The 13861-nt window shown below is 43.4% G+C and overlaps 1 protein-coding gene across 1 annotated transcript in view; it reads right to left on the bottom strand.

The window, feature by feature from the left end:
- NKAIN3 (sodium/potassium transporting ATPase interacting 3) overlaps window positions 1-13861 on the bottom strand; it is an 829211-nt gene that overhangs the window by 411284 nt on the left and 404066 nt on the right. The gene's annotated exons all lie outside the window — the stretch shown is intronic.

Here is a 13861-nt window from a genome sequence, read left to right as displayed (position 1 = left end):
CACTTTTCCTATTTGGTCTCAATTATTTCTTTTAAACTATGAACTGTAATTCATTGTATTTTCTGGACTGGTGGAGCACTACATGCTAAGGAGGGATGGGAGGTATTTCCTCTTTTATGGACTGCACCATTTTTTTCTCTTCTCCCATCTATCTTTTTTTCTTATTTCTATTGAGATGCTTGATGTCATTAGTGTTGTTCTGTGCAAACTTTTAGGGAGTAATTTTATAAAAGTTTTTCCTTTTATAAAATTGTGCTAGAGCTATAGGCTCATATAAGTAAGCTTTCCACATGTAGGCATTCTGAGGTGAGGTTTGGATGGAACAGAGGCAGAGTTACAATGCATGAGGATATTTGATCAAATATGCAAGTACATGCGTGGAGAACATGTATGCACTTTCATCTGTCTTGGAGTAGGTGTAGATACGTGTGTCAGCATCTGTGCACTATTAGGGGTGGATATGGGAGACTTTAATGCATATTTTCCAAGCACTTAGACTTACAAAGTTCCATAGGAACCTAAGGAACTTTGTAAGTCTAAGTGCTTGGAAAATGAGCCTCATTATAACATATTTAATAAAAAAAAAAAAAAGATTAGGCTGGCATGTGTGAGAAAAGTATTAATTATGCACCAGAAAAACAAAATCAGCTGAAAATCCAACTGTCACCACCATGTAAATCTTATATAGATCACAGATTCAGGTCTTGAGACTTTGAACTGGTCCCTGGTCATTTTACACTGATGAGTTATACTGTTCTCTATCAGACAATAAAGTGAAATTAATCACTTGTAGCAGGTATTCTCTGTGCACAACAGGATGCGTGTTCTGACCGATGGATGATGTCATTTGACAGAACCCAGCATGGGAATCACTCCCTAGTGACTAATCTAGAGAGTGGCTCAGCACCCCCCATCACTGCACAGGACTAGATCATTCTAATAAACATTATACCCGATAGACAGACTCCAAGAGGAGAAAGATAGGGTAGTCGAAATATGCACCCTGCTGTCCTCAGAGTACATCTGCTACAGTTGAGTAACTTCACTTTCTCTGAGGACAAGCAAGATACAAATATTCTGACTGATGGGAATCCCTAGTTACCAGGCTGTCAGAAACAAAAGAGGCCTACAACAGGTAAAGTATGGAACTGTAATCAAGTAAGGAATGAATACAAATTTTGTTTGTTTGTTTGTTTGGACAGTCTGGAACTGAACACAAATGGGCCTAGGAGGTGGAGTTGGATTCTAGGCCTAAAATAAATTCTGAAGGATAGTCTGACCAAATCAACTGTATCATGAGGAGTCCTTATCCAAACAGTAGCATGGTGTGAATGTGTGGATTAATATTCATATTGTAGCAAATTTCCTCTATGGAGGCTGATCTCAGGTGAGCTACTGCCAGAGCCAAGGCTCTGACACTGTAAGTAATGATATGATCCTCTACAGTAAACTCAGTCTGGACATACAGTACGTAATGGAGATGCAAGTCTGTGAGCCAATTTGATAGTGTGTTTAGTGATGGCAGCCCCCATGCTGTTAGGGTCAAAGGAAACAAAAATCTGGGTAGATTTTCTATAGTCCACTCCAGATAGAAGGCCAAGGCTCTCTCGCAGTCCAGAGTGTGCAGTTTGCTTTCTACTTGATGGACATTTGTCTTGGGGAAAGTTAAGATGAAACTCTGACATGACCTTAGGAAGGAACATAGGATGCATGTGCAAAACTACTCTGCTGTTGCAAAACTTTGTATAAAGTGAATCAGCTACTAAGGAGTGTAGCTCACTGAACCTGCATGCTGAACTGACCACCAGGTACTTCAGGTGACCAATATCAAGTGGCTCATAAAGAGCTTTCATCAGATGAGTAAGGACAACATTGATGGGAGGTTTTAATAAAAGAAGCCCTTTAAAAAGTGAACAACTAAAGACTGAGCAGAGATGAGCTTACCCTATACATCATGATAATAAGCTCCAATTGCACTGAGGTGAATCCTAATGGAATTGGTCGAGACAGGTATATAAGGTATTCAATCAGTTTTTGGGTAGGAAAGGAAAAGAATATAGGGCCTTGACTTCACACCAGATGGTAAACCTCTTCCACATGAAACTTGAATCCCTCCTGGTGAAAGCAGAACCTGAGAGACACACTCCAGTAAGCCCAAGAAGACCACATTAAAGTCATGAGGGCCAGGGACTGGAAGTCAGGATACAAGAAGTACCCTTTGTTCTGAGTGATGTGGGTTAGAAAGCACACCAGTTTCCACAACTCTTCAGAAGCTAGCTCCAGAACTAGCAGGGCTCCTATGTACCCCAATTGTTGGTCAGTAATGAGCGATGAGAATCCTGAGACAGGAAATCAAACCCGTGCCTCCCTGTTTGTTGACATTGCAACCTGATTGTTTGGATCAGTATGATATGGTTCATTAGCCAATCTCTGAAAGCCTTTAGAGTTCCATATAGCTCTGACCTCTAGGAGATTGATCTGATGTTGTCTCTCCTGAGCAGACCACTGACTCCAGGTGAGAAGCCCATCTATGTAAGATCCCCACTTCAGGTTAGATGCATCTGTTGTCAGTGCCTTGTGGTGTTGTGAAATTTGGAATGGGAGTTTCTTATCTAAATTGCTGCAAATTATCCATCAAGACAGATTGCCTGAGGGAAGGCATAACAGTGATAAGATCCCAAAAGTTCCCCATGGCCTGCGATCCCCTTGGAAGACATATTAAGCTATCCTCAAATTGAGGCATGCCATGGATATGACATATACAATGAAAGCCAATTGGCTTAGCAATCTAAACATCTGCCAAGCTGACACCTGCTGACTCTATTGAACCACAGAGGTGAAAACCTCTATTCATTGGCTCAAATCACATCTAGCAGGGCTCCTATGAACCCCAAGTGTTGGTCTGGGCTGGGACTTGGTGCTTTAGACCAACTAGTTGTCCAGGTAGGGGAACATATATACCCCCAGGGTGCACAGCAAAGCTGTGACCATTGCTAGCCATTTTCTAAAGACTCTGTGTTCTGACATGAGGCCAAATGGCAGAATGTGACACTGGATCCAGATTTGATTGATAGAGTTGATCCAGTCCTGGGTTTACCTCACTGCATTCAGGGACATCACTTGCTTTTCTTAGGGAATGCAATGGGGAATCAGAACTACAAGTCCTTGCATGCAATGGAGTAAACCCAGGACTGGATCAATCCTGTTGGGCAAATTTGGATTAGTTTTGTGACCCATTTGGGGCCTTGACCCACACTTTGGGAAGCTCTGTTTTAGTTGCAATACAGCAGGGTTCCTGTGCACAGTGGCGTAGCAAGGGCAGGGCGGTGGGGGCGGTCCGCCCCGAGTGTCAACAGATAGGGGGTGCTCTGCTCCGTCCATCCACACCCCCCCTTGGCATGGAACCGCCCCCACCCGACGCAGTCCCCACCTGCCAACCAGGTTCCAGCTCCATCCACCCCAGCGTGGCGCCTCGCATCTGCAGCGCTGCTGTAAAAAGAAGAAAATTGCCTCATCGTCGGCCCTTTCCTCACTGTGTCCCGCCCTCGAGGAAATAGGAAGTTATGTCAGAGGGTGGGACACAGTGAGGGAAGGGCCGATGACGAGGCGATTTTCTTCCTTTTACAGCAGCGCTGCAGATGCGAGGCGCCACGCTGGGGTGGATGAAGCTGGAACTTGGAAGGCAGGTGGGGAGTGCGTCGTCGGGGAGGGGGTGTGGGGTGTGCCTTGCCGTGTTGTACTGCACCCGGGGGGGGGGGGGGTGAGCAGTGGCGATCCGCCCTGGGTGTCAGGCAACCACGGAACGCCACTGCCTGTGCATATCTGCATTTTAAACTTTGAAACATGGTGCCAGAGGTTTCTGAACCTGCGCTGCTTTCCTACCTATAATGGAGAAAGTTTACAGAGTGTGGCTGATTGCAGGACTGTGAGTGCTTAGTGAGGTTTGCCATACTATTGATCAGTCTAAGACTGCACATGCTCCTCCTTTGATTCAGAAACACAAAAAGCATTACAGCTTCATGGCATCTGCTAACAAGATTCCACTCCCAGATGGCATTAAGTTCAGTGGTGACCTAAATGGCAACTGGGAAAATTTCAGAGCAGAATTTGAAGACTACCCCCTCTAGCAACAGGCTTACATGAGAAGTCAGCTGAAATGGAGGCAGCTACACTGAGAAGGATGATGACGAGTGCTGAATACCAAAATGCTCATCAGCACAATTTGTAAGAGTTTGCACTGGAAGAGGAGCAGAGGCAGGACACCAAAGTTTGGATATATTTCAAACCCACCAAAAAGGTAATATGGCAGCTGCAAACAAACAGAAGGTGAATCCACTGATAAATCTGTCGTGAATTTGAGAGAGAAAGCAGCAACATATGAATATGGTCCACTGAAAGATGAACTTTGGGATAACATAGTTCTTGAATGCCTGCATCGCCATCTCTTAAGAAAATGTGACTTCACTCTGAATACAGCCAGGGCTTAATTTCTGAGGGAACAGTCTGGAATGTAGATTCAACACTTCAGACTCCAGAGCAGTAAGGGCTCTGGCTCCTTCTTTCCAGGCATCTAGAGGGAAGAGAAGGGGAGGTGCAATTGATGTGAACCGCCTAGTACATGGGATAGAGCAGTAAATAGACTGTGATATAAATGTATAAGATGATTTTGGAGCAGAGCAGAGAACAGTCACTCTGCTCCCTAATCTAATTCCTCTTTTTCCACTGCCTGGGCCACTTGCTCTCTCCCCTTGTGTTACAGTTCCGCCTTCTTTTTGTCTACAAATTAAGCCTCCTGTTTACAAAGCTGCATTAGCGGCTGCTGCACAGTAATGCCAACACAGCCCATTCAAAGTGCGGCTTTGTAAACAGGGGGGTAAGCCATGAATAAAGCCACTGAAATATGCCATATTTTAGAGCTCACTGACTTGCAGCTGAGAACTATAGGGCAGGACCGGCAGGCTTGCAGTATTAATGCAGCAGACAAGCATCAATGAAGTGTAGCTTGCTACAGCCAACAAGCAAAGGCAGAACAACCTATCCTGCAGCCAAAACTGCAGCAAATAAGTGCTGTTGTAATGAACATAAGTGGCTGAAAAAACACTGTCCAGCATATGGAAAATAATGTGGGCTATGTGTTGGCCCAAATCATTTCATGAGGGTATGCTTATCAAGTAGGAAGCAAAACACAGCAAGTAAGCTACATAAGTTGGAAGAGACATCAGAGTCAAATGATGTGGACTTGTTCAGCACTGCTACAATTTTCTCAAAGAAAGTGCCTGGCACTATGGGGGTCATTTTCAAAAGGACAGCTTAAGTTAGTCACCAGGATAGCATAACATAATGTAACATAACACTTTATTCTGACCTCACGTGCACTACCCACACCCTAAAAATGAATTTATTTTTTAGAGCTGGGATTGTGTCTGGTGGGGGTGGAGAATGGGCATGTTCTGTGCTAATTGGTTACCGCAGTGGCGTACCGAGGGCGGGGTGGTGGGGGCAGTCTGCCCCGGGTGCACTCTGCTGGACGGTTACAGAAAGCAGCCGTGCGGCTATCGGCTCTGCTGGTTCCCTGTTACTTCCTGTTCTGGGGCTGAGGGAGCAGGGAACCAGCGGAACCGACAGCTGCACGGCTGCTCCCAGCAGGTAAGAATGCACTGGGGGAGGCTAGGATGATATGCCAGGGGGAGTGTTGATGCGCCCATGGGGGGGGGACTGCTGCACCCGGTAGGGGGGGTGCACAGTAGCGATCCGCCCCGGGTGGCAGCCGACCAAGGATCGCCACTGGATTTATTTATTTATTATTTATTGCATTTGTATCCCACATTATCCCACCTCTTTGCAGGCTCAATGTGGCTTACAATTGTTCATTGTTACATAGTTGTTGCTTCTTGATTTACCTTTGTATCGAAAACCAATAAAAATACTAAGACTCAAAAAATGTTTTTTTTTAATTTATTCCATGCGGTTTGCGAATGTACATTTCAAAATTACCATAAGATGCCGCAGTGTGCCCCAACCCAAGACCTTTAACACTGCGGTAGGAATGTTAGTACTTACCACAGCTTTATAAAAGGACTCCTCAGTTTGTGAGCTCTCCAGGGATCAGAAATATACCTGCTGGAGCTGAATGTTCACTGTTTCATATCTTTTAGGCTTGCTGATGGTATATAAGAAATTAAGAGGTCTTTTTACTAAGCTGCAGTAAAAAGGTGCCTTAGTGCACCTTTACGCAAGTCTTTCCCTCATGCTAAGGCCATTTTTACCAAAGTCGTACAAATGGCTTTTTTAACATTTTTTTTTGTATTAATGACCATGTGCGAATGTTATCAGCGTGCAGGCATTTTGAAAAATGACCACATGAACACTTACTGCCACCCATTTTGTAGGCGATAAGGGGGGCACACGCCGAATTTCACTGCTAAATGCTAACCCCCGGATTCTATATATGGTGCTGAAATTTTGTCATGGATCCAAGATGTGTGCGCAAACAAATTGGTTTATGAACCATTAGGTATTAATTAATTGACCTTAACATTCAATTATTGAAGTTCATTGGCACTAATTTGGTTTTGCAAGCACATCTGCCTGCATGCTATTCTATAATACCAGCACTGATTTTTGAGCCCCCTGTTTAGTGCAGAACACCCACTCTTCACCCCCTGACACCCCACCCCCCTCAAAAGGAAAAATATTTTTTAGTTCACGATTAGCACATGCGCATTTGGCAGTTCTGCAGGACGCCATTTTATGATGCATTAGGCACATGTGAGGTCCCAAAATAAATAGTAAAAAAGATCTATTGATTGTGTCCATCCCAGCAGAGTACTTCTCAGACTGGCCTGTTCAGCAGGTAAATTTTCCATTCGCTCTGCAACACATTCATTTCTGATATCAACTCGGCCTTCATTAAAAACCCCTGTCAGTTTTCACATCTACCAGTAGCTGTAGGCCCCATGGACTGCATGGTGTTAATTAAACAGCTGAACTATTGATAAAGTTGTTGAAGGATTTGATTATGCCTTTTACATACTATAACAGCTCGGCATGCTGCTTCCTCATTAAACACCTACAGTAACTCATTATTAACATACATATTTCTTTTCATATTTTCCAACAATAACAGGGTATTGGGTGTCTCAATGAAGCTCATGAGGTCTGTTATTCCATGCAGTCTCCTATGTGATATCTTCTTCAAGCATAAGAATTAACAATTCTGGAAAGGTTGATGATGCTTTATATTTTAGATCTAATACACATACAGCAGAAGCATCTGGTGTCCCCCGTAATATTCTTTTCTTTAGCTGTGACTAAATTAAATTTTCACTGGGTCTGTGTCAGGTTCTCAGGTTCAGAGCCCGCGGGGCCGGGCTCTGGAGCAAACGTGAGCCCTTGGGCTGCTGCTGAGGAGCGACAGCAGCAGGCAAAACCCACCAACCAACACTGGGTAAGCACACCGGCAGGGACTGCAGGCACTGCCCAGCGAACCGGAACACATGGACTGGAATCCCCCGGACTGGAGGACACAGGACTGGAACACGGGACTGGAGCACACTGGACTGGTCCACACAGCTTCACCTGCACTTAGCTACTAAGCCCCCCAGAAGTTGAGCTCCTGGGTTCGAGTAGCCGACAGGACTTACTGGATACCGGATGACATAGGGACCAGGACTGGAAACAGAAGTGCTCCTAAACCTAAACTGATCTACGTGCTCCCAATCCCTAAACCAGCAGGAGTGTTCCTAACAGTAAACTGACAAAAGGACTTCCTAAGCCCTATACTAAACAGGAGCTCCTAAGCCCTGCTCAAGAAAGGGACTTCCTAAGCCCTAAACTAACAGAGCAGGGAACTAAACACAAAGCTAACACAGGTGCTACTAAGCACCAAGCTACAAGCAGAGCTTTACACTAATAAGCTAAACACAGAACTAACCAGCTACCTAAGCACTGCTCTAGCAAGCTAGATACAACTAACAAGGTGCTTCCTAAGCACTACTCTGGCAAGCAACCAGAAGAGCTCCTAGCACTAAAAGGGAAGACAGGGGAGCCACAAGGAAAAAGCAGTGAAGCTAACACATAAGCCAAAAGTGGTTCTAAATCACCAAACACCAACAGCAAAGACTGTAATGCTCCTAATAGCACAAACACCAGAAGTACTTCTACCAGCAAACTCTGCAGTGTTCCTAACAACACCAAACCTTGAAGTACTTCTATCAGCAACAGAGCTTCCAAAGCCCTACACACAGCAATGCTTCCAAAACCAAGAGGGAAAAGCAGGAAAGCTAAACACACAGTCACCAGTGCACACTGCACTAACACTAACCTGGACCTTAGCAAAAGCAAGCAGGGAAACTAGATACAAAGTCAGAAGTGCACACTGCACCACCCTACCTAAAGCAAACACCACTGTTGCAAAGGCTCTGAAGGAAACAACACCACTTCCTTATCAAGGCCCTCCCTGATGATGTCACACTCCCTAGACCTAGGCAAAAGCACACTGACCCAGAGAGGCCCAACCCACACCAATGCAAAACCGTGAAACACTTGAAGCCAGTACACCCAAAGAGAGTTAGAACAACTCAGACTACCCACACAGGTGCAGTATAGTGAAACAATTAGAGCCATGCTGCTGGAAGCTGCCAGCACAGAGAGACAGAGCCAGCTCAGAAAGGACAGAGAAAAGAAACAGAAGCCAGCTAAGAAGCTGACCCCCAGGAAAGAGGTAAGTTTGAGAGGGGTTCAGACCCCAATCATAACAGTCTGTCCTTATGCACAAGATGATGAACAGAATTCCTTTGCTTTACTAATCTTTCTACTTAAAAATAGACCTACGTTCCACGTTTTACTAAGTCGCAGTAGACAAAACGCAATGCTGCGAGACGCTCTGTGGTGTCCTGTGGTAGTGAGCTGATCAGCACACGCAGATCCCGTGCTAAAAAATAGTTATTTTTTTGGCACAGGTGACGTGTTTATGGGCGGAGTTTAGGCGTGCCCTGTACTAATCAGGTAGCGTGGGTACATTGTCACACACTGCCCGATTAGCACAGGAGTGTCGAGGGTTCCCTTACTGCCTAGTAAATAGGAGGTGGTATATGGGCTCTTGTGATAATGGCCACATGATAATTGGGAAATTAGTGCATGGCCATTACAGGAAAATACACACATGCAGCCATTTTACAGCCACGCTAAAAGTGGCCATAGCACACGGGAAACCCACATGCTACAAACAGCGCCAACCACTTTTAAGCACAGCTTAGTAAAAGGGCCCCATAATCTATTTATAATAATCAGGGTGAAGTCTACTACAGTGCGCTAAGAAATGGCTTAGTACATGCTAACACGGGACTTTCCTGCATGCTGTACCCATTTCTAGCACACGAGGAAGGGCATAATCGAGCGCGAATGCCCATCTCCATGGGCGTCTATCTCTGAGAACGGGTAAGTGAAGGGGCGGGGCAAACCGTATTTTGGAAAAAAATGGGCGTCCATCTTTTTTCCGATACTACGGTTTGTGCCAGCCAAATGCATCGGATTTGTGCGGATTTGAGCTGGGCGGTATCGTTTTTCAGCGATAATGGAAACCAAAAGCGCCCAGCTCAAAAACGACCAAATCCAAGGCATTGGGTCGTGGGAGGGGCCAGGATTTGTAGCCATAGGGGGCACTTGTAACAATTAAAAAACTAAAGTTAACTGCCTCTGAAGTCCATAGCTCCCTTCCCTTGGGTGCTGAGCCCCCCAAATCCCCCCAAAACCCACTCCCCACAACTCTATACCATTACCATAGCACTTAAGGCTGAAGGGGGGCACCTAGATGTGGGTACAGTGGGTTTTGGGGGGGGTTGGAGGGCTCCCATTTACCACCACAAGTGTAACAGGTAGGGGGGGATGGGCCTGGGTCCACCTGGCTGAAGTCCACTGCACCCACTAACAACTGCTCCAGGGACCTGCATACTGCTGTGATGGAGCTGGGTATGACATTTGAGGCTGGCGTACAGGCTGGAAAAAAAAAAGGTTTTAAAGTTGTTGTTTTTGGGTGGGAGAGGGTTAGTGACCACTGGGTGAGTCATGGGTGGTCATCCCCGATTCCCTCCGGTGGCCATCTGGTCATTTAGGGCACTTATTTTGGACTTGTTCGTGAAAAATAGGGTCCAAAAAAGTGACCCAAATTCACGCTAAAAATGCCTTTCTTTTTTCGATTATCGGCCGAGGATGCCCATCTCTCCTCGGCCGATAAACACGCCCCAGTCCTGCCTTCACCATGCCTCCGACACGCCCCCGTCAACTTTGGCCGTTTCCGCAACAGGCGCCTATAGGGATATTGTAGGCACGAGGAGTATGGAATGGTCAGGAATGAGAGGTATAAAGGTGTGCCCTGGTGAAATGATTTGACTGGCAAAACAAAGGCTTTGAAATGAGTCCGATAAAAGACCAGTAGCCAATGACGATATTTCAAGGCAGGAGTAACATGATCATATCTCCGTAAATGACAGAATAAGTGGATGGCTGTGTTTTGTAATGTCTGTACTGTTTTGTGTAGTGAGTTAGAAATACCTAAGTAAATAATATTGCAATAGTCCAAGCGTGTCAAGAAAAGCGAAAGAAGTAGGTGAGTGAAAATCATCATGATTAAAGAAAGGCCACACTGATCTTAACTGATGTAGAAGAAAAAATTTTACATAAGGCATAAACCATACTCCTCGATAAGTGTATTGCGTTCCATTAATGACCATCGCATGGTTTTACCAGGACTTCATTTAGCACAAATGGAAAGTACGTACTTTAGTGGTTTTTTCTTTGTGGCCCCATATCTGTAGAACTCCATGCCATTATTCATACACAGTGAAACCAATCTTAAGGAATTTAAGGTACTTTTGAAGGCATGATTGTTCCAGCAGGCATATTCCAGTGAGTGAGGCACCTTTCTTGGGTGCCGGTATCTGGGAAGGAATGTGTATGACCACCAATTTTGTCAGATAATATTTGTTAATAATGTAGTTCTTTTGTATGTAAGTTTTACTTTCATGTCTGATTATTGTAGTTCTTTTCTATGCTTTTGATTTTATTTGTAAACCACTTTGATCTGTTTATCAGTTACAGCGGTATATCAAGCCATGAATAATTAAATAAATAACAGTGTGCTAAGGGCTTAATGCCCTTTCATATCCTTATCTATCTTAGTCAACACTAATCCAACTATCTACCTCAAATAAATAGCAACCACATATGAAAGTTAAAAGCCAGCAGGACACCTGAGCCCAATTCATTTAGCTGTTGTTTGGGACTATGTAGTCAATTTATCACTATTTCTGTGAAATGTATTACTGTTGAGAATCTATTAAAACCTAAAGGATGGAAGGTACAGACATTTTGCTTGTTTCTGCCATGTTAGCATCCATTAAATTGTAAAAAAAAAAAAAAAAAAAAAAGACGACTTAATTAGTATTTCTGCCCACACCTTCCCCTTCCCCACTTTAGACTATCTGTACTTTACATGTGCTCCTTCTGCACAGTCTTCCTAATTTCTTTGTCACTAGCATACATTTGCAGTACTGTCATGAGCTGCAATTCATCTTAATATCCTCCACTGGAGTTACTATAGCTAGCAGATCACTGAACCGGCGGAGACATTCCGCCATCCAAACCTGCATATTTACTTTAGCTTACAAAGTAGGTTTAATTTTAAAAAGTGTGTAGTGAGATAAAATAAAAAATACATATTTTCAGATTTATTCAGCAATACTTGATGGATTTTGCAGATTTTGTTAAACAAGCCTTTCATTAGCTGTTTTTACTTCATGAGCTGATAGTGTATTCTCCATTGAAAACACTGGTGCATGCTTGAATGCAAGTACCTTGGGGTCATTATTCTAAAGTGTTTACGGGGGTAGCAGCACCTGATACCCTGCTAAATGATACTGAGAAATATATTCAGTGATACTATCTGGATACTTCCACTGAATATATTTACAGACTGCCATGAAACTATCCTGACAGTAATATACAGCTCAACCCCATTATAACACGATCCATTATAACACAAATCCACTTATAACACGATGAAAGCATGGCTCCCGATTTGATGAACAAGAAATGACATGACATCGCAATGCCAAAGCATCTTCACCCACTCGGAGCAATGCATGCCGTCTCATACCTCAAGCATTCCTCCTTGGGTTGAAGGAATATCTGAAATCACATACAAACATAAAAGTATCATTTGGAAGAAAAAATTGATGCACTCGATAGAATCAACCTGGAGTCCAGCAAACCCAAGTGGCTAGAAACCTAGCAGTCAACAGTTCATGGATGGAAAAAGGAGGAGGAGAAACTCTGTGATGCAGCTAAGTCCATAGAAGCAGACGATAGACTGAAATGAAACATTTGCAGCCACCTCAAAACAGCCAGTTGGATAAAACTGTATTTAAGTGGCTTGTCAAAGAAAGATCTGAAGGTACTCCTCTGTCTGGACCCCATCTGCAAACAGAAGCCATAAAATTTCACAAAGAACTTCAAAGAAATGGGACAATGTTGTTTACAGCAAATAGTGGATGGCTAAATCGCTGTCAAAGACAACATGGAATAACCAAAACCACTATTTATGGAGAGATACATTCAGCTGATAATGAGGCCATATGCTCGTACCTCGCCCAGCTTCAGAAGATAATTAGAGATGGTGGCTATACCACAGAACACGTTTATAAGTGTGATGAGACCGGACTAATACACTTCTGAGGGCCTCATGGACAATGAAGGCCTCATTGAAAATGACTTGGCCAATAAAAAATGAATGCTGGAAATATTTGTTGATAGAGAGAGTGAGACCACTATAGAATCTTGGATAGATGGGGATAACAGCTGTCCTACATATGAGCACATAATCAATATAGTTGCTGGTGAAAATCACGATTTGGTTGCAAGCAAAAACGATAAGGATGAGTAACCTGAGCCACCACCTAAGATCACACAGGCACTTACAGGTTTGCAAATGGGATTAAAATTTCTTGAAACGGAAAAGAGATTCTCTTTCAGTTTTACAATTAAAACGCTTGACTGAAATCATAAGAAGCAAAGAGATACATTGAAACAGTCAAGCCTCAATAAGTTTTTAAACAAAAAATGAACCCCTTTAAAGTACACACTAAGGTTCGTTTGTTTATATATGCTTAGATTTGATATACAGTAGCTCATTTAAAAACAATTATTGGCTTAAATCATCATTGTTTGAATAAATACGGGAGTGCATTATGTTTTCACTTTTCATTAAAAGATTGAAACATGGTTATATACAATATAGCTATTCTCATGCACATGTGAAACAGATAGCAGGTGCTGTATAAGTTGAATGCAGAAAACTGGGTTGAAATTTCTAACTCAATCCGCTTATACCACGATGGTAGAGACTATTATTAAGAACAAAATTACAGAGCACATTCAAAAGCATGGATTAATGAAACAAAGTCAACATGGATTAAGTGAAGGGAAATCTTGCCTCACCAATCTACCACATTTCTTTGAAGGGTGAACAAACATGTGGATAAAGGTGAGCCGGTTGATATTGTGTATCTGGATTTTCAGAAGGCATTTGACAAAGTACCTCATGAAAGACTCCAGAGGAAATTGGAGAGTCATGGATAGGAGGTAGTGTTCTATTGTGGATTAAAAACTGGTTAAAAGATAGAAAACAGAGAGTAGGGTTAAATGGTCAGTATTCTCAATGGAGAAGGATAGTTAGTGGGGTTCCCCAGGGGTCTGTGCTGGGACCGCTGCTTTTTAACATATTTATAAATGACCTAGAGATGGGAGTAACTAGTGAGGTAATTAAATTTGCTGATGACACAAAGTTATTCAAAGTCATTAAATC

Source organism: Microcaecilia unicolor, chromosome 1 (genome assembly GCF_901765095.1).
Source record: "Microcaecilia unicolor chromosome 1, aMicUni1.1, whole genome shotgun sequence".
NCBI lineage: Eukaryota > Metazoa > Chordata > Amphibia > Gymnophiona > Siphonopidae > Microcaecilia > Microcaecilia unicolor.
Note: the sequence above shows the minus strand (reverse complement) of the source record. Positions and strands in the feature narration are given on the sequence as shown.